Below are 26,508 nucleotides of genomic sequence, written 5' to 3' on the forward strand. Positions count from 1 at the left end.
TGCTTGCTTTTAGTCCAGGGAGGAACTGGCCTGGCAGCTCTGGCTGGACTGTTCCCATTTGACGCAGGGTCAAGACTAATTTGCATATGGCTGGGTTCAAACTGGAATGGCATGAGGAGGAAAAAAACAATAATATTAGCCCCAGATCACTATAGTGGGGTGAATTGTTTGGCATTGTTCTGCATTCTTTCCATAAAAACTTATTTTTGTGTTGGTCACCCTGAGTGGGACGGGTATGCCCAGATGTGGGTGCCATGATCTCCATGCCACTGGAGTCAAGCAATCCTGGCTGATGAGGGGTGAAACCCCGAAACTGACCCTATGAAGCTTGCTTCTAGTACAGGGAGGACCTGGCATGGCAGTTCGGGCTGCACTGTTCCCATTGGGTGCAGTGTCAAGACTGATTTGCATATGGCTGGGTTGAAACTAGAATGGTATGGTAAGCAAAAGAAATTGAATTAGGCCCAGATCTCTGTACTGGGGTGAATGTATGACATTGTTCTGCATTCTTACCATCAATAGTTATTTTTACATTGGTCACCCCGAGTGGGACGGGTATGCCCAGACGTGTGTCCCGTGCTCTCCATGCCACTGCAGTCAAGCTATCCTGGCTGATGAGGGATGAAACACCGAACCTAGTCCTAGGATGCTTGTTTCCCATGCAGGGAGAACCTGACCTGGGAGTTAGAGCAGAACTGTTCCCATTGGGCGCAGAGTCAATACTGATTTGAATATGGCTGGGTTAAAACTGGAATAGCATTGTAGGCAAAAAATGATGGTTTAGACCCAGATCTCTGTATGGGGGTGAATAAATGACATTGTTCTGCATTCTGTCCATCAATTGTTCTTTTTGCATTGGTCATCCCGAGCGGGACGGGAATGCCCAGATGTGGGTCCCGTGCTCTACATGCCACTGCAGACAAGCTATTCTGGCTGAATAGGGGTGAAACCCCGAACCCAGTCCTAGGATGCTTGTTTCACATACAAAGAGGACCTGGCCTGGCAGTTAGAGCAGATCTGTTCCCATTGGGCGCAGAGTCAATACTCATTTGAATATGGCTGGGTTAAAACTGGAATGGCATTGTAGGAAAAAACTGATGGTTTTAGGCCCAGATCTCTGTACGGGGGTGAATGAATGACATTGTTCTGCATTCTGTCCATCAATTGTTCTTCTTGCATTGGTGATCCCGAGTGGAGCAGGTATGTCCAGACAGGGGTTCCGTGCTCTCCATGCCACTGCAGTCAAGCTATCCTGGCTGATGAGGGATGAAACCCCAAAACTGGTCCTAGGATGCTTGTTTCCAGTCCACGGAAGACCTGGACTGGCAGTTCAGGCTGGACTGATCCCATTGGGCGCAGGGTCAAGACTGATTTGCATATGTCTGGGTTCAAACTGGAATGGCATGGTGAGCAAAAAAACGATGGGTTAAGGCCCAGATCTCAGATCTCTGTACTCGGGTGAATGTATGACCCCGAGTTGGACGGGTAAGCCCAGACGTGGGTCCCGTGCTCTTCCTGCCACTGGAGTCAAGCTATCCTGGCTGATGAGGGTTGAAACCCCCAAATCGGTCCTGGGATGCTTGTTTCACATCCAGGGAGGACCTGGCCTGGCAGTTCGGGCAGAACTGTTCCCATTGGGCACAGGTTCAATACTGATATGCATATGGCTGAGTTTCAAACTGGAATGGCATGGTGAGCAAAACAACAATGGCTTTAGGCCCATATCTCTGTACTGAGGTGAATGTATGACATGTTCTGCATTTTGGTCATCAATTGTTGTTTTTGCATTGGTCACCCCGAGTGGGACAGGTATGCCCAGACATGGGTCCTGTGATCTCCATGCCACTGGAGTCAAGCTATCATGGCTGATGAGCAGTGAAACCCTGAAAACGGTCCTTGGATACTTGTTTCCAGTCCAGGAAGGACATGGCCTGGCAGTTCAGGCTAGACTTTTCCAATTGGGAACAGGGTCAAGACTGATTTGCATATGGCTGGGATGAATCTGGAATGGCATGGTGAGCAAAAAAAATGGAATTAGGCCCATATCTCTGTAGTGGGGTGAATGTATGACATTGTTCAGCATTCTGTCCATTAATAGTTATTTTTACATTGGTCTCCCCGAGTGGGACGGGTATGCCCAGATGTGGGTGCTGTGATCTCCATGCCACTGGAGTCAAGCTATCCTGACTGATGAGGGGTGAAACCCCTAAACTGCTACTAGGATGCTTGTTTCCAGGCCAGGGAGGACCTGGCCTGGGAGTTCAGGCTAGACTGTTCCCATTGGGAGCAGGGTCAAGACTGATTTGCATATGTCAGGGTTCAAACTGGAATGGCATGTTTAGGAAAAAACGTTGGATTTAGGCCCAGATCTCTGTACTGGGGAGAATCTATGACATTGTTATGCATTCTGTCCGTCAATTGTTCTTTTTGCATTGCTCACCCGAGTGGGACGGGTATGCCCAGACGTGGGTCCTGTGCTCTCTATGCCACAGGAGTCAAGCTATCCTGGCTGATGAGGGGTGAAACCCTGAAACTGGCCCTATGAAGCTTGTTTCCAGTCTAGGGAAGACCTGGCATGGCAGTTCGGGCTGCACTGTTCCCATTGGTTGCAGAGTCAAGACTGATTTGCATATGGCTGGGTTCAAACTGGAATGGTATGGTAAGGAAAAAATTGGAATTGGGCCCAGATCTCTGTACTTGGGTGAATGCATGACATTGTTCTGCATTCTTACCATCAATAGTTATTTTTACATTGGACACCGCGAGTGGAATGAGTATGCCCAGAAGTGGGTCCCATGCTCTCTATGCCACTGGAGTCAAGGTATCCTGGCTGATGAGGGGTGAAACCCCGAAACCGGTCCTAGGATGCTTGTTTTCATTCCAGGGAGGACCTGGCCTGGCATTTCAGGCTGGACTGTCCCCATTGGGCGTAGGCTCAAGACTGATTTGCATATGGCTGGGATCAACCTGGAATTGCATGGTAAGCAAAAAAACGATGGATTTAGGCCCAGAGCTCTCTACTGGGGTGAATGTATGACATTGTTCTACATTCTTACCATCAATAGTTATTTTTACATTGGTCACCCCGAGTGGGGCTGGTAGGCCAAGACGTGGGTCTCATGCTCTCCATGACACTGGAGTCAAGCTATCCTGGTTGGTGAGGGGTGAAACCCTCAAACTGGTCCTAGGATGCTTGTTTCCAGTCAAGGAAGGACCTTACCTGGCAGCTCCGGCTGGACTGTTCCCATTTGATGCAGGGTCAAGAATGATTTGCATGTGGCTGGGTTCAAACTGGAATGGTATAGCAAGCAAAAAAAAAATTATCCTATTAGTGTCAGGCCGGCAGTAGCCGTATACTCTAGGCTCCTACTAACCTGCGGATCGATCGGCAGGAACGATGGCGTGTAGAATAGTTCTCCCTTCCCACTGGTGCAACCCCACGCTGGCGAACCAAAACAACCAACGCGTGGTAGAGGCACTTAGGGGGAAGAAGAGAGGAACGAATGAAGGGAAGGATCGGGTCCGCTTGTCTCGGAACCGGATGGTCTGACGGGTAGTGCTCTAGTAAGCTGCAGTAAGGGGGAGACAGACAAGGCACAGCATTAGGGACGGAAGTACCACTTACCTCCTACCTCCCTGCTCCCCTCTCAAGGGCCACCACTCACCTACTGTGGGCGCTAACTTCGATTCCCCAGTCAGGGAGACCGTTGGCATCCCGGTCTTGGAAACGGTAGATAGGGTATGGCTTGTGCAGAACCAGTTCGTTCTGTTGATGCCCACGCGGTAGTTAACCTCACTACCGTGGCAGTATCCAGCAATGCCTATCTAAACAATATGGTGTTCTCTCTCTGTCAACAATTATCGAAGTAAGCGGCAGGGCTTCCACGCCTCCTCGCGCTGTTCGCGCAGGACGCAGACGAAGGAGACGGAAATCGGGAATTCCTCGGGAAAGACTCTGGGCTACGGCAGTTACGTCACTGCCTAGCAGATGATATGAAAACGGGTGCTCCTGCTCCTCCCAACGGAGTGTCCTACCTGATACCGGCTCTAGGTACCTCAGGCAAGAACGGGAACCAGGGAGACTTCAGGAGCGGCGTAACAACGGGTACTGGACAGGGAAGTCACGATGCTGCAATGGTAAGCGAGCGCTCGTCCTCCAGCGGGGAATACCATCCGCTAAGCGCTGTCTTCAAGGAACCTCCTCGGATTGTCAAGCGCCATTTCTCCAGAGGGGGATGGTCTTATAGCTGCGGTCATGTGACCGACCCCGCTTCCGGTGCTCCGCCGTTGGATGTCCCGAGGTCTTCTGGGACTTGTAGTCGGCCTTAGGAGTGCGCTCCTTTGCCGCGCGGTTAGATACCCCCGGGTGGCGCCGATCTGCTGTCTGGAATCCACATGGCTCGCGAGGATCATGACAGTACCCCCTCTCAAGGACCGCCGTCTCGGCGGTTGTCCTGGTTTACCAGGATGTTGGGCGTGAAACTGTCGGAGTAGTTGTGGACAATGTAAGTTAGCTGCTGGTTCCCAAGTCCGTTCTTCCGGCCCAAACCCTTTCCATTCTACCAGGTATTGCACTCTTCCCCTCACTTGTCGGGAGTCTAATAAGGCCTGGACTTCGTATTCCTCTTGCCCTTCTACCTCCACTGGGAGGGGAGTCAGAGGTAGTCTCATGTTGGCAGGGCATGGCCGGAGAAGGGAAACATGGAAAACAGGATGTATTTTCCAGGAGGCAGGAAGGCTTAGTCTTACCGCAACGGGATTCAGGACGCGGTCTATTCTGTATGGCCCTACGTACTTGGGTGCCAATTTACCCACCCCCTTTAGATGTAAGTTCTTGGTGGATGACCATACTTTGTCTCCTACTCTATACTCGGGTTCTGGCGTTCTCTTTTTGTCAGCGTATAGTTTTTGTGTGTTTTGCGCTGTCTCTAAATGGAGTTTGGTTTCTCGGAGAATGGTGCGGAGATGTGTATGGTGTTCTTGGATTGTAGGGTGTGTCGAGACTACAGGCCACTCGAATGGAAGAATGTCGGGGTGGAAACCATAAAGACAAAAGAACGGGGAACACCCTAGGGTGGTGTGTTCTGCGTTATTGTAGGCGAACTCTGCTAACCATATTAAGGGGTACCACTCCATGGTGTTTTGGAGGGTAAAGCAGCGCAGGTACTGTTCTAACGTCTGGTTCAGACGTTCTGTTTTGCCATCCGTCTGGGGATGGTAACTTGTGGATAGACGGGCATCAATGTTCATAGTGTCACATAGTTTTCTCCAAAAGCGTGAGGTAAACTGGGATCCTCGGTCTGTGATAAGCACCTTTGGTAGTCCGTGCGCTCTCACCACATGTTGTAGGAATACCAGAGCCAGTTCGCCCGCCGTGGGTAGTCTTTTGAGAGGGACGAAGTGGCCCATCTTTGTTAAGTGATCTACAATTACTAGCACGGTGGTGTAACCTTCACAGGGTGGCATCTCCACGATGAAATCCATTGATACTGTATGCCATGGGGCTGGTGGAATGGGTATGGGACGCAACAGCCCCGCTGGTTTCGAATGGCTGACCTTACTCTGCGCACAGATGGCACAATTCTTCAGATATTCTTTGGCATCTGTTCATAATGTGGGCCACCAGAAGGATCTTTCAAGTCCTGCTATGGTTTTGTATTCCCCCATATGGCCTCCTAGCGCGGAATCATGAACCCAGGCAATCGCTTGCTGTTGTTGTGCTTTCTGCGGGAGAAATAAGGCATCGTTCTGGAACAGGAAGTCCCCTCTTTTTGTTCTGTGGGCTGGGTCGATTTGTATCCAGGCTGAAATGTTGACGTCAGTTAAGGACGCCTTTACAGCCTCAAGGTATTCGTCCGACGAGGTGAGAGCATGCACTTGATGAGCAAACGCCTTGCTGGGCAGGATCGACGGTGGATCGGAGGGTAGGCTCTCTTCAGGGGGTATGGTTTCTTCCATACGGGATAAGGCGTCGGCCTTGCCGTTCTGGGGTCCAGGTCTGTATTTGATGAGAAAGTCATAATCTGAGAATAATAGGGACCAGCGTAACTGACGTGGTGTGAGGGCTCTGGCCGATTTCAGGAATAAAAGGTTTCTATGGTCAGTGTACATCTCAACAGTATGGCTTGCCCCTAGCAGATAGTGCCTCCACTCTTCGCACGCCCGTTTAATGGCCAGTAGTTCCTTGTCCGTAATGGAGTAGTTCACCTCACTCGGGGAGAGTTTCTTGGAATAAAACGCCACCGGATGGAGTTGCCCCGTTTGTTGGTGCCGTTGTGATAGCACTCCTCCTATGGCGTATTGAGACGCATCCGTCTCCACCACGAACGGCAGGTCAGTATTTGGGTGTAACAAAATGGGAGCTGTTGTGAACCGCCGTTTTAGTTCCTGAAAAGACCGTTCCGCCTCTTGATCCCAGACGAAAGGAGTATTTTTTCTTAGTAGACGAGAGATGGGGTGGATTACCTTCGAGAAATCCTTTATGAAACGCCTATAGTAATTGGCGAACCCCAGGAATCTTTGTACCGCCTTAACGTGGCTTGGGGCCTTCCAGGAAGTGATTGCATCTACTTTGGCGGTATCCATTTGAAACCCTTGTGCATTAATGATGTACCCTAGGAAGGCAACTTCCTGTACATGAAATAAGCATTTCTCTAACTTGGCATACAACGAATGTCGTTGAAGACGTGTCAACACTTCCTGCACATGGGTGATGTGCTCCTGTAAGGTGGACGAATAGATGAGTATATCATCTATGTAGACTATACAACACACCTCCAGCAGACCGCGGAGAACTTCATCCATGAAGAACTGAAATGCTGCTGGGGCGTTGCATAGCCCGAATGGCATTACTTGGTACTCGTAGAGACCGAACTTCGTTCGGAACGCCGTCTTCCATTCGTCCCCAGATTTCACGCGAACCAAATGGTATGCACCTCGAAGGTCAAGCTTGGTGTATATTCGGGCCCCTTTGAGCTGGTCTAGCAATACGGGAATCAAAGGGAGAGGGTACCGGTTCTTGATGGTTATCTTGTTGATGGCGCGGTAATCGATGCAGGCTCGTAACTCATCGCAGTCCTTCTTGGCGATGAAAAAGAGGGGCGACGAGGCCGGCGACGAGGAAGGGCGGATGAATCCTGATTCCAGGTTCTCTTCCAGATATTTCTTGAGGTAACGGGTCTCTGGTTCTGTTAGCGCGTATACACGACTGCAGGGAATGTCCGCTCCAGGGTGTAGATCGATCCGACAATCAAATGTTCGGTGGGGAGGTAATGTGGCCGCTGTTTGTTTGTCGAACACCGGTTGGTATTGCAGATATTCGTTGGGTAAGGATACAGCGCAGCAATACTCGGCTTCTTCCCGACCTTCGGCGAGGAAACTGGCTTGTGTTCTGGAACCATTGTCCTGCAAGACGTGCCGAGTACAGTGCGTTTTGCAATACTCAGAGGTCAGTGACACCGTACGTTCTGCCCATCGTACTACCGGGTCATGTAGCGTTAGCCACGGCATGCCTAGGATCAAACGGAATTGAGGCGCGTCTATCAGGTCAAACTGCAGGACTTCGTAGTGTTCTTCCCCCACCCTCATTGAGAGGGGAACGGTGTGATACCTAACCGGTCCGGAGGTTAAGGTCTTCCCATCTACAGCCTTCACTATTTCGGGTATCATCTTCTTTTCGTATGGCACCCCAAACCGTCGAGCATACTGGAGATCCATAAAATTTCCGGTGGCGCCCGAATCCAACAAGGACGCCACCTCTAGCAGGCTGTTTTCAGTGATCCATAAGGTTACACACACATTGATGTGTGCTACGGCGGGTTGCATAGTGTTAGCGAGTGCAAGGGGGATCCGTGACGAATCGGTACCCATGGCAGTGATCCCTTCCTGTCGTGGGCTTTCTAGTTTTCCGACTCCTGCGAGAAGGTCGCTGCAGGTACCTGTGGGGGGCCGGGTCTTTCCGGGGCCTTGGCTCTCGCGCGACATTCCCTGATAAAATGCCCGCTCTTCCCACAGTAAAGACACAGCTTCTGTTGTCTTCTTTTTTCCCGTTCTTCGGGGGTAAGAGGACCTCGCACTCCCCCGATCTGCATAGGTTCGCTGAGATCTATGGTCTTCTGACGGTCTTCGGGGAGCGATCGCATTCTGGGCAACGGGAAGCGGTTCTCACCTCGGCCTTTATCCGTCTTCCGTTCTTGTAGGCGATGTTCCAATTGCACCGCGAGATCAATCAGCTCCTCACAAGTGGGAGGCAGCTGAACCACTTGCGATAACACGTCTTTCAGCTCACCTCGAAGACCTTGGTAAAAGAGGGTGGAGCGTTTCTCGGTAGGCCAGTCGGTTTCCACCACCAATCGATTAAAGGTCGTGATATACGATAGCAGGTCCTGCGTGCCTTGTCTCAGAGTGAGCAATTCCCGATCCAATGATAGCATGTGCGACTTGCGGTCGAACAATCTTCTTAGTGCGGTACAAAAATCGTGGAAGTTGTGCAGCACCGGGTCGTTTCTGTCCATCAACGGAATAGTCCAGCTGGCTGCATTGCCCCCCATGTACGACATCATAAAGGAAGTCTTGGCGGTATGTTCTTGGAAGATCGCTGGTTTGCAAAGGAAGTGTAGCCGGCATTGGTTAAGAAAGGTCTCAAATTTCTTTGGGTCCCCAAAGAACCTTTCGGGGGGAGCTAGTGGTATACCATGAGTCTGGATGACATGTACTGTCGGAGCAGAATCCTGTGGAGGTTGGGGCGTGCCCGAAGGAGTAAAGGACCCTGTACCAGTAGCACCACCCCCCATTACCGGGGTTGTGCGTGTCGCAGGCGGGGGAAGGGTCCAATCCTTTATATATGTACTCTTGCTAGGGCCTTGTCTTGTAATGCCTGCAACCTCCCTACGCAAGGTACTCATTTCTCTTTTCATATCCTGGTTCTCTAACCTAGAATCGTGCACTTCCTGTTGTAAAGCCGTAATGCTTTCCAACAGGGAGGTCAACACGACATTGGAGTCCATCGTTCAGGCCGAAAGGTATACGTAGGCTTGACAATCTGTCAGGCCGGCAGTAGCCGTATACTCTAGGCTCCTACTAACCTGCGGATCGATCGGCAGGAACGATGGCGTGTAGAATAGTTCTCCCTTCCCACTGGTGCAACCCCACGCTGGCGAACCAAAACAACCAACGCGTGGTAGAGGCACTTAGGGGGAAGAAGAGAGGAACGAATGAAGGGAAGGATCGGGTCCGCTTGTCTCGGAACCGGATGGTCTGACGGGTAGTGCTCTAGTAAGCTGCAGTAAGGGGGAGACAGACAAGGCACAGCATTAGGGACGGAAGTACCACTTACCTCCTACCTCCCTGCTCCCCTCTCAAGGGCCACCACTCACCTACTGTGGGCGCTAACTTCGATTCCCCAGTCAGGGAGACCGTTGGCATCCCGGTCTTGGAAACGGTAGATAGGGTATGGCTTGTGCAGAACCAGTTCGTTCTGTTGATGCCCACGCGGTAGTTAACCTCACTACCGTGGCAGTATCCAGCAATGCCTATCTAAACAATATGGTGTTCTCTCTCTGTCAACAATTATCGAAGTAAGCGGCAGGGCTTCCACGCCTCCTCGCGCTGTTCGCGCAGGACGCAGACGAAGGAGACGGAAATCGGGAATTCCTCGGGAAAGACTCTGGGCTACGGCAGTTACGTCACTGCCTAGCAGATGATATGCAAACGGGTGCTCCTGCTCCTCCCAACGGAGTGTCCTACCTGATACCGGCTCTAGGTACCTCAGGCAAGAACGGGAACCAGGGAGACTTCAGGAGCGGCGTAACAACGGGTACTGGACAGGGAAGTCACGATGCTGCAATGGTAAGCGAGCGCTCGTCCTCCAGCGGGGAATACCATCCGCTAAGCGCTGTCTTCAGGGAACTTCCTCGGATTGTCAAGCGCCATTTCTCCAGAGGGGGATGGTCTTGTAGCTGCGGTCATGTGACCGACCCCGCTTCCGGTGCTCCGCCGTTGGATGTCCCGAGGTCTTCTGGGACTTGTAGTCGGCCTTAGGAGTGCGCTCCTTTGCCGCGCGGTTAGATACCCCCGGGTGGCGCCGATCTGCTGTCTGGAATCCACATGGCTCGCGAGGATCATGACAATTAGCCCCAGATCACTGTAGTGGGGTGAATGTATGGCATTGTTCTTCATTCTTTCCATAGAATTGGACAGGTATGCCCAGATGTGGTTGCCGTGATCTCCATGCCACTGAAGTCAATCTATCCTGGCTGATGAGGGGTGAAACCCCTAATCCGGTCTTAGGATGCTTGTTTCCATTCCAAGGAGGACCTGGCCTGGGAGTTCGGGCTGGACTGTTCCCATTGGGTGCAGGGTCAAGACTCATTTGCATATGGCTGGGTTAAAACTGGAATGGCATGTGTAGGAGAGTAGGATCTGCTTCTTAAGGTTACCCCCACTTTTTGCTGATGTTTCACTGTTTTTCGACTTTAGTCTGGCTGGGGCCCTGCTATTCAGGACCCCAGCCTAGCTGCTCCCTCTCTAAATTGATTCCATGTACCTTAGGTACACCACAGATTGGATTCTGGGGTGCCCTTATAAGTCCCTAGTATATGGTATACTATGTACCCTGGGCATAGGTACCCCAGAGGCCGTCCAGGGGCTGCAGCATGTATTATGCCAAACCTGGGAAGCCCTCCAAAATGACACCGCAGGTCTGCTACTGCAGCCTGTGTGAGGTGGTGCATACACCCCTTACTGAGATATAGGTTCACTAGATCTCACCCTATCACTGCATATATAAACCTATCAGTCACCCCTATGGCAGGCCTTATCAATCCTGAAGGCAAGGTGCTTGGTTTTATGTGAGAGGGTGCCCATGCATGAGCAGAGACCCTCTGCAGCCTTCCAAATCTATTCTCCGGGGTTTTCTGTGATGCAGCCTGACCCTATACTCTTAAGTGTATTATAACCTCCTGGTAAATGCTAACAATGGGATGGCAACACGGAAACATGTTGTGTTTGGTGTCAAACACTTTGGAATCATACCCCAACATCAGTAACTGGTGTGGGAGTATGATCTCACCCTTCTAGAGGGAGAGACATGACAGCACCAGTATACCCGGTACCAGCTGGCCTCCTGCTGCTGACCGAAACTCTGGCAGGGGAGGCCTGGACAATAGGGTTCCTGTCACGGGGGGTGTTACCACCTCCTAGACAGGCCTTAGTGGATTAAGGCTGGGTGGGTGCACTCCAGGAGTGCTTTGAAGTTCAGCACTGGGGCACATTTGGTGTCCCTATGCCTAGTCCAGTTCAAACCAGTTGCAGGGGCTACCAGCCCCTGCTCTGGCGTGAAACTGGACAAAGGAAATGGGTGTAGCCACCCCTCTTTCCTGACCCTCCCACAGGTGGGTCCCCAGAGTATGTCCAACCCCTTCCTTGGGTATAAGAAAGGAACCCCTGGCTACAGGACTTTAGATTACACCTGGATGAAACTCTGCTACAAAAATCCTGGAACTTCGACGATCTACACGAATAGCTGATGAAGAATTGCCCTTGGAGTAAAGGAGTTACTCCCCTGCTTGGCAGGCACCAAAGACGCATCTGGCCAGTTTGCATCTCTGAAGCTCCCGCCGGACTCAGAAGTATTTGCAACACAGTAGGTGAGTTTTCAGTTTTCCCAGAGGCTGACCCGAGTCCCCAGCAAATCGGAGACCCGTAGCCCTTGTGGGTACCATGGAACCGGAGCCCCTGGAAACCGTGCACATTTGCAAGTGCATTAGCTTCTCGACCTCCCTTGAGGCTGTGCATTGGGTTACTTATAGCCCAGACCCCGAGCAACTTTTCCACTGAAGATTGCTGGCCTACACTCCACGAGTGTTCCGTGAGCCAGCCCTTTGTATTCTCGCTCGAGGCACCTTCGCGATCCATGGTCCATTGATTGGTGGGTCCCTGTGAATGCAACTTGAATGTTAATTGGGCCTCCCTGGTTGCTTCAGATGTGCCCCGACTCTGCATTGCTTGGGGAGTCCCCAGGACCTTGCTGGTCCACAGAGAAGCATCTTTCCTCTTCCTGCATGGGTTGCTGTTGCCAAGGCTTGTTGTGTCCAATCTGGGCACCGACGCTGCAGCACTCGACATCCTTCGTGGTACAGCTCGAATCTACCTCCTGGTCATCCCCGACACCTCCTGGTCCTCGTGGCTGAAGAGTTAATCTTCCCCTCTTCGCACCTGAAGCACCCGTCATCGGTGGCCATTCGTCTATCGTGCCCCTGGTCACTGGCAAGTGTCCCAGACGGTGTCCCCTCTCCTTTCAGGTTCTTCACATCTTTGATCCAGGCTTGGATCTCTTCGGACACTTCTCTCCTTCCCGGAAGCAGCACTTTTCAGTATCCTGCCATTGAAAATGACGACACAACCCGGCACCATTTGACACCTATGCACCTGGCTTCCCTGTGTGATGTAACATAAGTACTCTGGTGCTTCCATGGGTGTTGTCCCTAGAACTATCAAAGTCCAAAAGGGTTTGTTCCTAGTCCACCTCCAAGTGTCCTTAAACTTTAAAATTCCAACTGCAACTTTCCCCATAGAAGCTAATGGAGCTCGCGGCTGTGTTCTTACACTGCACACGTACCCCGTGGGTCCCCTGTGTCACTTCCTTGGGTGGCTCCTTGGGGTCCCAGCGATTCTACAGGATCTTGGCCTTGTGTCTAGTCAAGTCGTGGTTCTTATACCACTTTCTTAGTATATGGTTTGGTCCGCCCCTAGTGGCTATCTTATATTGTGCTAATTTACTGTGATATTTGAAGTGTAACATATGTGCTTTGACCTCTAGCCTCATAAAGAGACTAGTAGGGTGTGTTTAGTAATAAATACATATATTTTATAGATATGCCTGGTGTGGTTCTCCTTTCATTTGGTCATTCAAGAGATTATAGACTGGTAAAACAAGCTGCTTTACATTCCTTCAAGACTTAGCCTGAAGGCTGCTCTCCATAGCTACCACTAGGATAGCTTTCAAATAAGGTTGTCTTTAACCTATCACCTCAAAGGGGTTGTTTGGACTGGTGCAAGGTGCCCACTATAAATAGTGGACAGCATATACCAGGCCAACTTTTCACAGCATGTTTAGCAGAAGAAAGGTTGGACTTAGACCCAGATCTCTGTACTGAGGAGAATGTATCACATTGTTCTGCATTCTGTCCATCAATTGTTCTTTGTGCATTGCTCACCCGAGTGGGACGGGTATGCCCAGACGTGGGTCCCATGCTCTCTCTGCCACTGGAGTCAAGCTATCCTGGCTGATGAGGGGTGAAACCCTGAAACTGGCCCTATGAAGCTTGTTTCCAGTCCAGGGAGGACGTGGCAGGGCAGTTCGGGCTGCACTGTTCACATTGGGTGCAGGGTGAGGACTGATTTGCATATGGCTGGGTTCAAACTGGAATGGCATGGTAAGCAAAAAAAATGGAATTAGGCCCAGATCTCTGTACTGGGGTGAATGTATGACATTGTTCTGCATTCTTTCCATCAATAGTTATTTTTACATTGGTCACCCCGAGTGGGACGGGTATGCCCAGACGTGGGTCCCGTGCTCTCCATGCCACTGGAGTCAAGCTATCCTGGCTGATGAGGGGTGAAACCCAGAAACAGGTCCTAGGAAGCTTGTTTCCAGTCCAGGGAGGACCTGGCCTGGTCTTTCGGGCTGGACTGTTCCCATTGGACGCAGGGTCAAGATTGATTTGCATATGGCTGGGATCAAACTGGAATGGCAAGGTAAGCAAAAAAAACGATGGATTTAGGCCCGGATCTCTGTACTGGGGTGAATGTATGACATTGTTCTGCATTCTTTCCATCAATGGTTCTTTTTGCATTAGTCAACCCAAGTGGAACAGGTATGCCCAGACGTTTGTACCGTGTTCTCCATGCCACTGGAGTAAATCAATCCTGGCTGATCAGGGGTGAAACCCCGAAACCGGTGCCATGATGCTTGTTTCCAGACTAGGGAGAACCTGGCCTGGCAGCTACGGCTGGAATGTTCCCATTTGATGCAGGGTCAAGACTGATTTGCATATGGCTGGGATCAACCTGGAATTGCATGGTAAGCAAAAAAACTATGGATTTAGGCCCAGATCTCTCTATTGGGGTGAATGTATGACATTGTTCTGCATTTTTACCATCAATAGCTATTTTTACCTTGGTCACCCCGAGTGGGGCGGGTATGCCCAACGTGGGTCTTATGCTCTCCATGCCACTGGAGTCAAGCTATCGTGGCTGATGAGGGGTGAAACCCTCAAACCGCTCCTAGGATGCTTGTTTCCAGTCCAGGGAGGACCTGGCCTGGCATTTCGGACTGGACTGTTTCCATTGGGTGCAGGGTAATGACTGATTTGCATATGGCTGGGATCAATATGGAATGGCATGGTAAGTAAAAAATCGATGGATTTAGGCCCAGATCTCTGTACTGGGGTGAATGTATGACATTGTTCTGCATTCTGTCCATCATCTGTTCTTTTTGCATTGGTCACCCCGAGTGGGCCGGATATGTCCAGACATGAGTCCCGTGCTCTCCATGCCACTGGAGTCAAGCTACACTGGCTGATGAGGGATGAATCTCTGAAACCGGTCCTAGGATGCTTGGTTCCAGTCCAGGGAGGACGTGGCCTGGCAGTTCAGGCTGGACTGTTCCCATTGGGTGCAGGGTCAAGACTGATTTGCATATGTCTGGGTTAAAACTGGAATGGCATGTTTAGCAAAGAAAATTTGGATTTAGGCCCAGATCTCTGTACTGGGGAGAATCTCTGACATTGTTCTGCATTCTGTCTATTAATTGTTCTTTTTGCATTGATCAGTCGAGTAGGACATGAATGCCCAGACATGGCTCCCATTCTCTCTATCCCACTAGAGTCTAGCTATCTTGGCTGATGAGGGGTGAATCCCCAAAACCAGTCCTGGGATGCTTGTTTTCAGTCCAGGGAGGACATGACCTGGCAGTTCAGGGTGGACTGTTTGCATTGGTTGCAGGATCATAACTGATTTGCATATGGCTGGGTTCAAACTGGAATGACTCGGTTAGCAAAAAAACAATGGCTTTAGGCTTGGATCTCTGTACTGGGGTGAATGTATGACATTGTTCTGCATTCTGTCCATCAATTATTCTTTTTCTATTGGTCACAAAGAGTTGGACGTGTATGCCCAGATATGGGTCCTGTGCTCTCGATGATACTGGAGTCAAGCTATTCTGGCTGATGATGGGTGAAACCCCGAAATCTGTCCTAGGATGCTTGTTATCAGTCCAGGGAGGACCTGGCCTGGCAGTTCAGGCAGGACTGTTCCCATTGGGCACAGGGTCGATACTGATTTGCATATGGCTGTGTTCAAACTGGAATGTCATGGTGCACAAAAAACACCATGGATTTAGGCCCAGATCTCTGTACTAGGGTGAATGTATGACATTGTTCTGAATTCTGTCTATCAATTGTTTTTTTTTGCATTAGTCACCTAGAGTGGGACGGGTAGGCCCAGACGTGGGTCCCATGCTCTCCATGCCACTGCTGTCAAGCTGTCCTGGATATATGAGGGGTGAAACCCAAAAACTGGTCCTAGAATGCTTGTTTCCAGTCAACGGAGGACCTGGACTGGCAGTTCGGGCTGGACTATTCCCATTGGGTGCAGGGTCAAGACTGATTTGAATATGGCTGGGTTCAAACTGGAATGGCATGGTGAGGGGAAAACAATGGATTTAGGCCCAGATCACTGTACTGGGGAGAATGTATGACTTGTTCTGCATTCTGTTCGTCAACTATTTTTGTATTCGTCACCCTGAGTGGGACGGGTATGCCCTCACGTGCGTCCTGTGCTCTCCATGGCACTGGAGTCAAGCTATCCTGGATGATGAGGGGTGAAACCCCAAAACCGGTCCTAGGATGCTTTGTTTCAGTCCAGGGAGGACATGTCTTGGCAGTTTAGGCTGGACTGTTCCCTTTGGGTGCAGGGTCAGGACTGATTTGCCTATGGCTGGGTTCAAACTGGAATGGCATGGTGAGCAAAAAAACGACGGATTTAGGCCTAGATCTCTGTACTGGTGTGAAAGTGTGACATTGTTCTGCTGTCTGTCCATCAAGTGTTCTTTTTCTATTGGTCACCCCGAATGGGACGGGTATACCCAGACCTTGTTCCTGTGCTCTCCATGCCACTGGAGTCAAGCTATCCTGGGTATGATACTTGTTTTCAGTCCATTGAGGACCTGTCCTGGCAGTTCGGGCTAGACTCTTCCTATTGGGTGCAGGGTCAAGACTGATTTTCATATGTCAAAAAACGATGGATTTAGGCCCATATCTCTGTGTTGGGGTGAATGTATGATATTGTTCTGCATGGCGTCCATCAATTATTCTTTTTGTATTATAGATGCCAGAGCAGAGACAAAAATGCTGACAGGAGGGACACTGACAGTGTACCACTTAAAGGTGGCACACTGTTTGAGTTTGCCCTGATGGCAGCCCTCTGAAGGGGATGAAGGGGGTCTTATGGACCCCCCAGATATTCCCTGTGACTGTACCTGCATGCAAGAGGATCTCTTCCCCCCACCTGCACTGTGAAACATGGAGCAGCTGCTTCAAAGTTGCTATGTTTACCTTGAAGGGGCTGCCCCCAGGGCAGCACGACTTTGCGGCTGCCCTGAGGACAGCACATTCAATGTAATAGGGTGCCGTTTCTCTGTTTGCGCTCGGTGCACCTGTTTTAAGGTGTGCCGTAGTGCAAACAGGGAAACTGTGCTTATGTTTCCTAAGGACCCAGATAAGGCCCGCAGTGCTCAGAGTGGTGTGTGGGAGTGTAGGTGGTCGGTCTGATTCAAAAGACATTAAATTTCCGATGCTAGCATTGGGGACCCATCTATAAGCGGAACCATTGGGGGACTTTATTGCACATTCTCTTTTGGGATTGGTATGTGGCTAACTGCTGATGACAGAGCAAGAGTACCAGCGTGAAAACAATGATCGTGTGAAACATTGAGGCATGCGACCTATATTCAGAAAAGGAGCAACTGTAAGGCGGCATCTGTTGACTGACATGGAAATCTGTTGACTTACCAAGAAAGGCTCTTTGAACAGAAGGATAGCAAATAACTGATGCACATAAATATGTAGAACATTGACCCGGCAATAAAATATGAACGTCCACTTGATTGTTAGCAGTAAACTGCGTCCCTATTTGGACGAACAACAACAAAAGTTAAGCCTAGAACAGCGAAATCTGGGCATGTAGCAACACGCCTGGGATGCCATACCACCATCCCAGCTGGATAAGCAGGACAGATAATCAAGTCCGGACTAGGAACATATGCCAGCCCTGGCAAATTATTTGGACCGTCCCCGGTGGGGGAGATGCCAGTGAGAAGCACTGCTACTTTTGTGACTGTGGGCCGAAATTGCAGCAGTGCTGCAAAAACAGCCCCCAGTAACGAAAACTCTTCTGGCTCACTGGGAAAACACCCGGTGCCTGCTACGGTCAGTCTGGCACCGTGGCTAATAGTAGGCTTGCATCATATCAAACTAAATTAAAAGCACTATTCAGGTCCTGCAATGAGTCGCTGTGCTTCAGGATGGACAACTTAAGCCTTGAAACTGCCCACAAGACTGAGGAAGTAAAAGAGGTGATCCTTCTGCTCTTGGAGGAGGGCACAAGATTCACAGAGAGCTCTAGCTGCCATTGTTGACTGGGAGCTACTCGCCCAGAAGTATGAGGAGTGGAAGCAGAGTGAGGATCCTGCAAGGCTAGTCATACAGCACCACAGGTTCTGGAATCCTCTCAGACAAGAAGAGGCCCAGCTGGAGCAATCACTGGGAAGCATTAAATGGAGATCGACCCACAAGCAGCCACCTGAGATTGAAAGGAAGTAAGAGTAAAAGTGAAGCATCAAAGACATGCTACAGCAAGCGCCAAGGAGGAGGCAGCCTGAGGATAAATTGTTGGACACAGATCAAGCGGATGAGGTGAGGGCTCCCTCACGAATGCAGGGGGAAAACATCACCAAAGGTTTTTTTGAAAGAAAGCAGACACTAGGGAAAGCTCATAGAAGTCTAACAGATGTTTAATACAATAATGGTTAGCAAGCATCAAAATGTGTAATTTGCAATGCCAATGGACTAGTGCATCGCCATCTGATCAGTTGGAGCACATAATGTTAAATGCTACACATTTTCACACTACTTTTATATAATTTTTCTCAATGCAGTAAAAGGAGGAAAGAACTCACAGTTAGATTGAAACTCAAGATAGACATAACAAGCAAGAGCCTAGCTCTTATTGTGGGAAGAATCCGAAAAGGCCTTAAGGAAAAGTTGCAATATGTGCATTAGAAAAGCTGACTTCACTAAATCTGCAGTTATCACAAGGACACACTTTTCTAAACAGTCAGACTAAATGTACAATGTACAGCACTGACTTGTAATATGGCAGTATATTGAAAATGGATGTCAATGTGCAATAATGCAAAGTTTTTAGTTAGTGCTGTCAATCAATCAATCAGTATTTATTAAGCATGACTACTCACCCGCTAGGCTCTCAAGGCCCTGTTGGAGGGGCTGCAGGTCCTACTGTGCATTGAGATTCAATCAAAGAGTCAGGCCTTGAGATCCTTCCTGAACTTGGTTAGCGATTGGGATAACCTGAGGTGGAGAGGCAGAGTGTTCCAAGTCTTGGCAGCGAAGTAGTAGAAGGATCTTTCTCCGGTACTGGTCTTGCAAATCCAAACAACGGAGGTGAGGGCCAGTTTGGCAGAGTGGAGGTGTTTGGTGGGTGTGTGAAATGAGAGATGGTGGTTCAGGTATGCTGGTCCAGCATTGTGGAGGGCTTCGTAGGAATATGTGAGGATCTTGAACGTGACTCTTTTGTTGACGGGGAGCCAGTGGAGTTCTCGCAGGTGTTCAGAGATGTGGTTGCGGCATTGGATGTTAAGGACCAGTCTGGCTTCTGCGTTTTAAATGTTCTGTAGTTTCCTGAGGAGTTTCTAAGTGATGCCTGTATAGAGTGCGTTGCTATAGTATGCTGCTGATGATAGCATGGTTGACCGTCTTAATGACCTCAGTGGAGATCCATCTGAAGGTATTTCAGAGCAGGTGCAGAGTGTAGAAGCATGATGAGGAGATGGTGTTGATCTGGCAGTTCATCATGAGCGTGGAGTCCAGTATGATGTGGAGGTTTCGCACATGGGCTGTGGGTGTGCGTGTGGGGGGGTTCCTAATGTGGCAGGCCAAAAGGGGTCTTCCCAGGAAGGGGTGTTGGGCCTTAGGATAAGGACTTTGATCTTGTCCAAGTTGAGCTTGAGACAGCTGTCTCTAATCTAATTAGCAACAGCCTTCAACCTGCCTTGGAAGTTGTTTCTGGCGATTGAGGGTTCGTTAGTGAGGGCGAGGATCAGCTGGGTGTCATCGGCATAGGAGATTATGTTAAGTCCGGGGTTCCTGACTATGGCTGCGAGCGGGGCCATGTACTCATTGAAGAGGGTGGGGCTCAGGGAAAGCCTTGGAGGACTCCATAGCCGATCTCCGTGGGTTCTGAGAGGAATGGTGGAATTCTGACTCGCTGTCTTCTACCAGTGAGCAATGAGCAGATCCAGTCCAAGGCTTTGTCGCAGATGCTGGTGTCCTGGAGTTTCATGCTTAGGGTGCAGTGGGAGATGGTGTCAAAGGTGGACAAGAAGTCTAAAAGGATGAGGACTGGTGTTTCTCCCCGGTCGAGGAAGGAGCGGATGGCATCGGTGGCAGCTAGGAGGGTGGTCTTTGTGATGTGGTTGCTTCGTAAACTGGATTGAGAGGAGTCCAGGACGTTTTTGGCTTCGATTAACTCAGAGAGTTGGGCATTGATGGCCTTCTCGATGAGCTTGACTAGGTAGGGGAGCAGGGAGATGGGTCTGAAATTCTTGAGGTCTGTCGGGTCGGTGGATGGTTTCTTCATCAGGGGGTAGATCTTGACGTGTTTCCAGTCATTGGGGAAGGTGGCAGTTTTGATGCAGCAGTTGATGGTGCCGCATAATACTAGTGTGATGGAGGTGGTGGCTCTGTGGAAGATTTGGTATGGGCAGGGGTTTGAGGGTGCTCTGAAGTTAATTCTTAGTCCATGGTGTGTGGGGTCCAGCTCAGTAGGATCTGTTGGGGGCGTTGTCACATGTGGTGGTGGCAGGAGTGATGGGCGGGTGTTGGGTGTTAAAGTTGTCATAGATCTGCTTGACCTTCTGGTGGAAGTAGGTGCTGAGGTTGTTGCAGAGGTCTTGGGAGGGTGGGACTTTGGTGGTCTTGCTGTTGGCTTTATGCAAACTCCTTGACAATGGCAAAGAGTTCTTTTCTGTTGTGTGCATTGGTGTTGGTTTTGTCTAGGAGGGCGGTTTTCTTTGTGGTTTTGAGGAGAAGGTGGTGTGCGGTGATGGCTTTGAAGGCTGAATGGCCTTCCGGGATGCTGGGATTTTGTTGTTCCTCTCTTCTCAAGCCGTCTGCAGGTGCGTCTGGACTTGTGGAGGGCAGCAGTGAACCAGCTAACTTTCTTGGAGTGTTTCTTGCCGGGTGCTTTCTTGAGGGGAGCCAGCGGAGTGGACAGTTGGAGATCCATCGGTGGAGGTTGCTTGCTGCAGTGTTGGCGTCTGTATATGTGGCGGTGTGGTTGTGCTGAGGGAGGTGGTGAAATGTCCTTTATGTGATCTTGTTCCAGTTACAGGTGGGGTGCGGTGGGTGCAGAGGAGTACGGTGGGTCTGATGAAAGCAAAATGCATTCAGTGGTGGTTGGTCCAGAGGATTTTGGAGGTGTGTCTGTGAGTGATTTTTTCACTGGCAGGGAAGACGGGGTAGTGTGTATGTCCAGCTACGTAGGTCGGAGAGGTGATGAGCTGCTTGAGTCCGATGTTAGCGAGGTTCTTCAGGAGGGATACGCTGTTCTGGTCATTGGGGTTGTCCAGGTGAAAGTTGAAGTCACCAAGTAGGATGTAATCGGTAGTTGCGAGTGCATGGGGTGCGTTGAAATCGATGATGGTGTCGGTGAAGGGCCGGCGGGGGCCAGGAGGTTTGAAGACGAGGTGGCACGGAGGGTGGTGTTAGGGTTGTTCTGGACCTGGAAGTGGATATGTTTCATGGTTGGTATAGGGTTGTCTGAGTGGGTGGTGAGGCAGAGGGAGCTCTTGTGGACTGTGGGGATGCCTGCTTCTGGTCGGTCAGTGCAGTCCTTGTGGTTGATCTTGTAACTGTCAGAGATGGTGGTGCCGATGTCTGGGCCCGAGCTGGGGTTTGTCCAGGTTTCTGTGAGGAAAGAAATGTCGGGGGAGACGGAGTCGAGGAGGTACCAGATTTCTGTGGTGTATTTGTGGAGAGAGCATGTGTTGAGGAGGATGCAGCTGAGCAGGTCAGGTGTGCTGTGGGTCGACCAGACGAAAACCAAAGGAAATGATGGACGGAGTGTTGAACATTGCAAACACTCACCCCCAGTCAACTGATCTGGGTTTAATCCATCACCGTTCTTTAGCCCACTCTGCCACCCCAGTTCAGACATGGCCATATGCAAATCAGTCTGACCCTGTGCCTCATGGGAACAGTCCAGCCCGAACTGCCAAGCCATGTCTTCCCTGGACCGGAAACAAGCTTCCTAGGACCGGTTTCTGGCATTTCAGCCGTCTTCAGCCAGGCTTGCTTGAATCCAGTGGCAAAGTGAGCAAGGGACTCTCGTCTGAGCATACCCTGCCAACTTAGGGCGAACAAAGCAAAAACCAAAGGAAATGATGGACGGAGTGTTGAACATTGCAAACACTCACCCCCAGTCAACTGATCTGGGTTTAATCCATCACCGTTCTTTAGCCCACTCTGCCACCCCAGTTCAGACATGGCCATATGCAAATCAGTCTGACCCTGTGCCTCATGGGAACAGTCCAGCCCGAACTGCCAAGCCATGTCTTCCCTGGACCGGAAACAAGCTTCCTAGGACCGGTTTCTGGCATTTCAGCCGTCTTCAGCCAGGCTTGCTTGAATCCAGTGGCAAAGTGAGCAAGGGACTCACGTCTGAGCATACCCTGCCAACTTAGGGCGAACAAAGCAAAAACCAAAGGAAATGATGGACGGAGTGTTGAACATTGCAAACACTCACCCCCAGTCAACTGATCTGGGTTTAATCCATCACCGTTCTTTAGCCCACTCTGCCACCCCAATTCAGACATGGCCATATGCAAATCAGTCTGACCCTGTGCCTCATGGGAACAGTCCAGCCCGAACTGCCAAGCCATGTCTTCCCTGGACCGGAAACAAGCTTCCTAGGACCGGTTTCTGGCATTTCAGCCGTCTTCAGCCAGGCTTGCTTGAATCCAGTGGCAAAGTGAGCAAGGGACTCACGTCTGAGCATACCCTGCCAACTTAGGGCGAACAAAGCAAAAACCAAAGGAAATGATGGACGGAGTGTTGAACATTGCAAACACTCACCCCCAGTCAACTGATCTGGGTTTAATCCATCACCGTTCTTTAGCCCACTCTGCCACCCCAGTTCAGACATGGCCATATGCAAATCAGTCTGACCCTGTGCCTCATGGGAACAGTCCAGCCCGAACTGCCAAGCCATGTCTTCCCTGGACCGGAAACAAGCTTCCTAGGACCGGTTTCTGGCATTTCAGCCGTCTTCAGCCAGGCTTGCTTGAATCCAGTGGCAAAGTGAGCAAGGGACTCACGTCTGAGCATACCCTGCCAACTTAGGGCGAACAAAGCAAAAACCAAAGGAAATGATGGACGGAGTGTTGAACATTGCAAACACTCACCCCAGTCAACTGATCTGGGTTTAATCCATCACCGTTCTTTAGCCCACTCTGCCACCCCAGTTCAGACATGGCCATATGCAAATCAGTCTGACCCTGTGCCTCATGGGAACAGTCCAGCCCGAACTGCCAAGCCATGTCTTCCCTGGACCGGAAACAAGCTTCCTAGGACCGGTTTCTGGTATTTCAGCCGTCTTCAGCCAGGCTTGCTTGAATCCAGTGGCAAAGTGAGCAAGGGACTCACGTCTGAGCATACCCTGCCAACTTAGGGCGAACAAAGCAAAAACCAAAGGAAATGATGGACGGAGTGTTGAACATTGCAAACACTCACCCCCAGTCAACTGATCTGGGTTTAATCCATCACCGTTCTTTAGCCCACTCTGCCACCCCAGTTCAGACATGGCCATATGCAAATCAGTCTGACCCTGTGCCTCATGGGAACAGTCCAGCCCGAACTGCCAAGCCATGTCTTCCCTGGACCGGAAACAAGCTTCCTAGGACCGGTTTCTGGCATTTCAGCCGTCTTCAGCCAGGCTTGCTTGAATCCAGTGGCAAAGTGAGCAAGGGACTCACGTCTGAGCATACCCTGCCAACTTAGGGCGAACAAAGCAAAAACCAAAGGAAATGATGGACGGAGTGTTGAACATTGCAAACACTCACCCCCAGTCAACTGATCTGGGTTTAATCCATCACCGTTCTTTAGCCCACTCTGCCACCCCAGTTCAGACATGGCCATATGCAAATCAGTCTGACCCTGTGCCTCATGGGAACAGTCCAGCCCGAACTGCCAAGCCATGTCTTCCCTGGACCGGAAACAAGCTTCCTAGGACCGGTTTCTGGCATTTCAGCCGTCTTCAGCCAGGCTTGCTTGAATCCAGTGGCAAAGTGAGCAAGGGACTCACGTCTGAGCATACCCTGCCAACTTAGGGCGAACAAAGCAAAAACCAAAGGAAATGATGGACGGAGTGTTGAACATTGCAAACACTCACCCCCAGTCAACTGATCTGGGTTTAATCCATCACCGTTCTTTAGCCCACTCTGCCACCCCAGTTCAGACATGGCCATATGCAAATCAGTCTGACCCTGTGCCTCATGGGAACAGTCCAGCCCGAACTGCCAAGCCATGTCTTCCCTGGACCGGAAACAAGCTTCCTAGGACCGGTTTCTGGCATTTCAGCCGTCTTCAGCCAGGCTTGCTTGAATCCAGTGGCAAAGTGAGCAAGGGACTCACGTCTGAGCATACCCTGCCAACTTAGGGCGAACAAAGCAAAAACCAAAGGAAATGATGGACGGAGTGTTGAACATTGCAAACACTCACCCCCAGTCAACTGATCTGGGTTTAATCCATCACCGTTCTTTAGCCCACTCTGCCACCCCAGTTCAGACATGGCCATATGCAAATCAGTCTGACCCTGTGCCTCATGGGAACAGTCCAGCCCGAACTGCCAAGCCATGTCTTCCCTGGACCGGAAACAAGCTTCCTAGGACCGGTTTCTGGCATTTCAGCCGTCTTCAGCCAGGCTTGCTTGAATCCAGTGGCAAAGTGAGCAAGGGACTCACGTCTGAGCATACCCTGCCAACTTAGGGCGAACAAAGCAAAAACCAAAGGAAATGATGGACGGAGTGTTGAACATTGCAAACACTCACCCCCAGTCAACTGATCTGGGTTTAATCCATCACCGTTCTTTAGCCCACTCTGCCACCCCAGTTCAGACATGGCCATATGCAAATCAGTCTGACCCTGTGCCTCATGGGAACAGTCCAGCCCAAACTGCCAAGCCATGTCTTCCCTGGACCGGAAACAAGCTTCCTGGGACCGGTTTCTGGCATTTCAGCCGTCTTCAGCCAGGCTTGCTTGAATCCAGTGGCAAATTGAGCAAGGGACTCACGTCTGAGCATACCCTGCCAACTTAGGGCGAACAAAGCAAAAACCAAAGGAAATGATGGACGGAGTGTTGAACATTGCAAACACTCACCCCCAGTCAACTGATCTGGGTTTAATCCATCACCGTTCTTTAGCCCACTCTGCCACCCCAGTTCAGACATGGCCATATGCAAATCAGTCTGACCCTGTGCCTCATGGGAACAGTCCAGCCCGAACTGCCAAGCCATGTCTTCCCTGGACCGGAAACAAGCTTCCTAGGACCGGTTTCTGGCATTTCAGCCGTCTTCAGCCAGGCTTGCTTGAATCCAGTGGCAAAGTGAGCAAGGGACTCACGTCTGAGCATACCCTGCCAACTTAGGGCGAACAAAGCAAAAACCAAAGGAAATGATGGACGGAGTGTTGAACATTGCAAACACTCACCCCCAGTCAACTGATCTGGGTTTAATCCATCACCGTTCTTTAGCCCACTCTGCCACCCCAGTTCAGACATGGCCATATGCAAATCAGTCTGACCCAGTGCCTCATGGGAACAGTCCAGCCCGAACTGCCAAGCCATGTCTTCCCTGGACCGGAAACAAGCTTCCTAGGACCGGTTTCTGGCATTTCAGCCGTCTTCAGCCAGGCTTGCTTGAATCCAGTGGCAAAGTGAGCAAGGGACTCACGTCTGAGCATACCCTGCCAACTTAGGACGAACAAAGCAAAAACCAAAGGAAATGATGGACGGAGTGTTGAACATTGCAAACACTCACCCCCAGTCAACTGATCTGGGTTTAATCCATCACCGTTCTTTAGCCCACTCTGCCACCCCAGTTCAGACATGGCCATATGCAAATCAGTCTGACCCTGTGCCTCATGGGAACAGTCCAGCCCGAACTGCCAAGCCATGTCTTCCCTGGACCGGAAACAAGCTTCCTAGGACCGGTTTCTGGCATTTCAGCCGTCTTCAGCCAGGCTTGCTTGAATCCAGTGGCAAAGTGAGCAAGGGACTCACGTCTGAGCATACCCTGCCAACTTAGGGCGAACAAAGCAAAAACCAAAGGAAATGATGGACGGAGTGTTGAACATTGCAAACACTCACCCCCAGTCAACTGATCTGGGTTTAATCCATCACCGTTCTTTAGCCCACTCTGCCACCCCAGTTCAGACATGGCCATATGCAAATCAGTCTGACCCTGTGCCTCATGGGAACAGTCCAGCCCGAACTGCCAAGCCATGTCTTCCCTGGACCGGAAACAAGCTTCCTAGGACCGGTTTCTGGCGTTTCAGCCGTCTTCAGCCAGGCCGGCTTGAATCCAGTGGCAAAGTGAGCAAGGGACTCATGTCTGAGCATACCCTGCCAACTTAGGGCGAACAAAGCAAAAACCAAAGGAAATGATGGACGGAGTGTTGAACATTGCAAACACTCACCCCCAGTCAACTGATCTGGGTTTAATCCATCACCGTTCTTTAGCCCACTCTGCCACCCCAGTTCAGACATGGCCATATGCAAATCAGTCTGACCCTGTGCCTCATGGGAACAGTCCAGCCCGAACTGCCAAGCCATGTCTTCCCTGGACCGGAAACAAGCTTCCTAGGACCGGTTTCTGGCATTTCAGCCGTCTTCAGCCAGGCTTGCTTGAATCCAGTGGCAAAGTGAGCAAGGGACTCACGTCTGAGCATACCCTGCCAACTTAGGGCGAACAAAGCAAAAACCAAAGGAAATGATGGACGGAGTGTTGAACATTGCAAACACTCACCCCCAGTCAACTGATCTGGGTTTAATCCATCACCGTTCTTTAGCCCACTCTGCCACCCCAGTTCTGGTCGACCAGACGGTAAGAGGAGTTGGAGTGTGGAGGTGGGTGAGGGTGCAGCTGTAGTTTCGGCA

Source organism: Triturus cristatus, chromosome 1_1, assembly GCF_964204655.1.
Source record: "Triturus cristatus chromosome 1_1, aTriCri1.1, whole genome shotgun sequence".
Classification (NCBI taxonomy): Eukaryota; Metazoa; Chordata; class Amphibia; order Caudata; family Salamandridae; genus Triturus; species Triturus cristatus.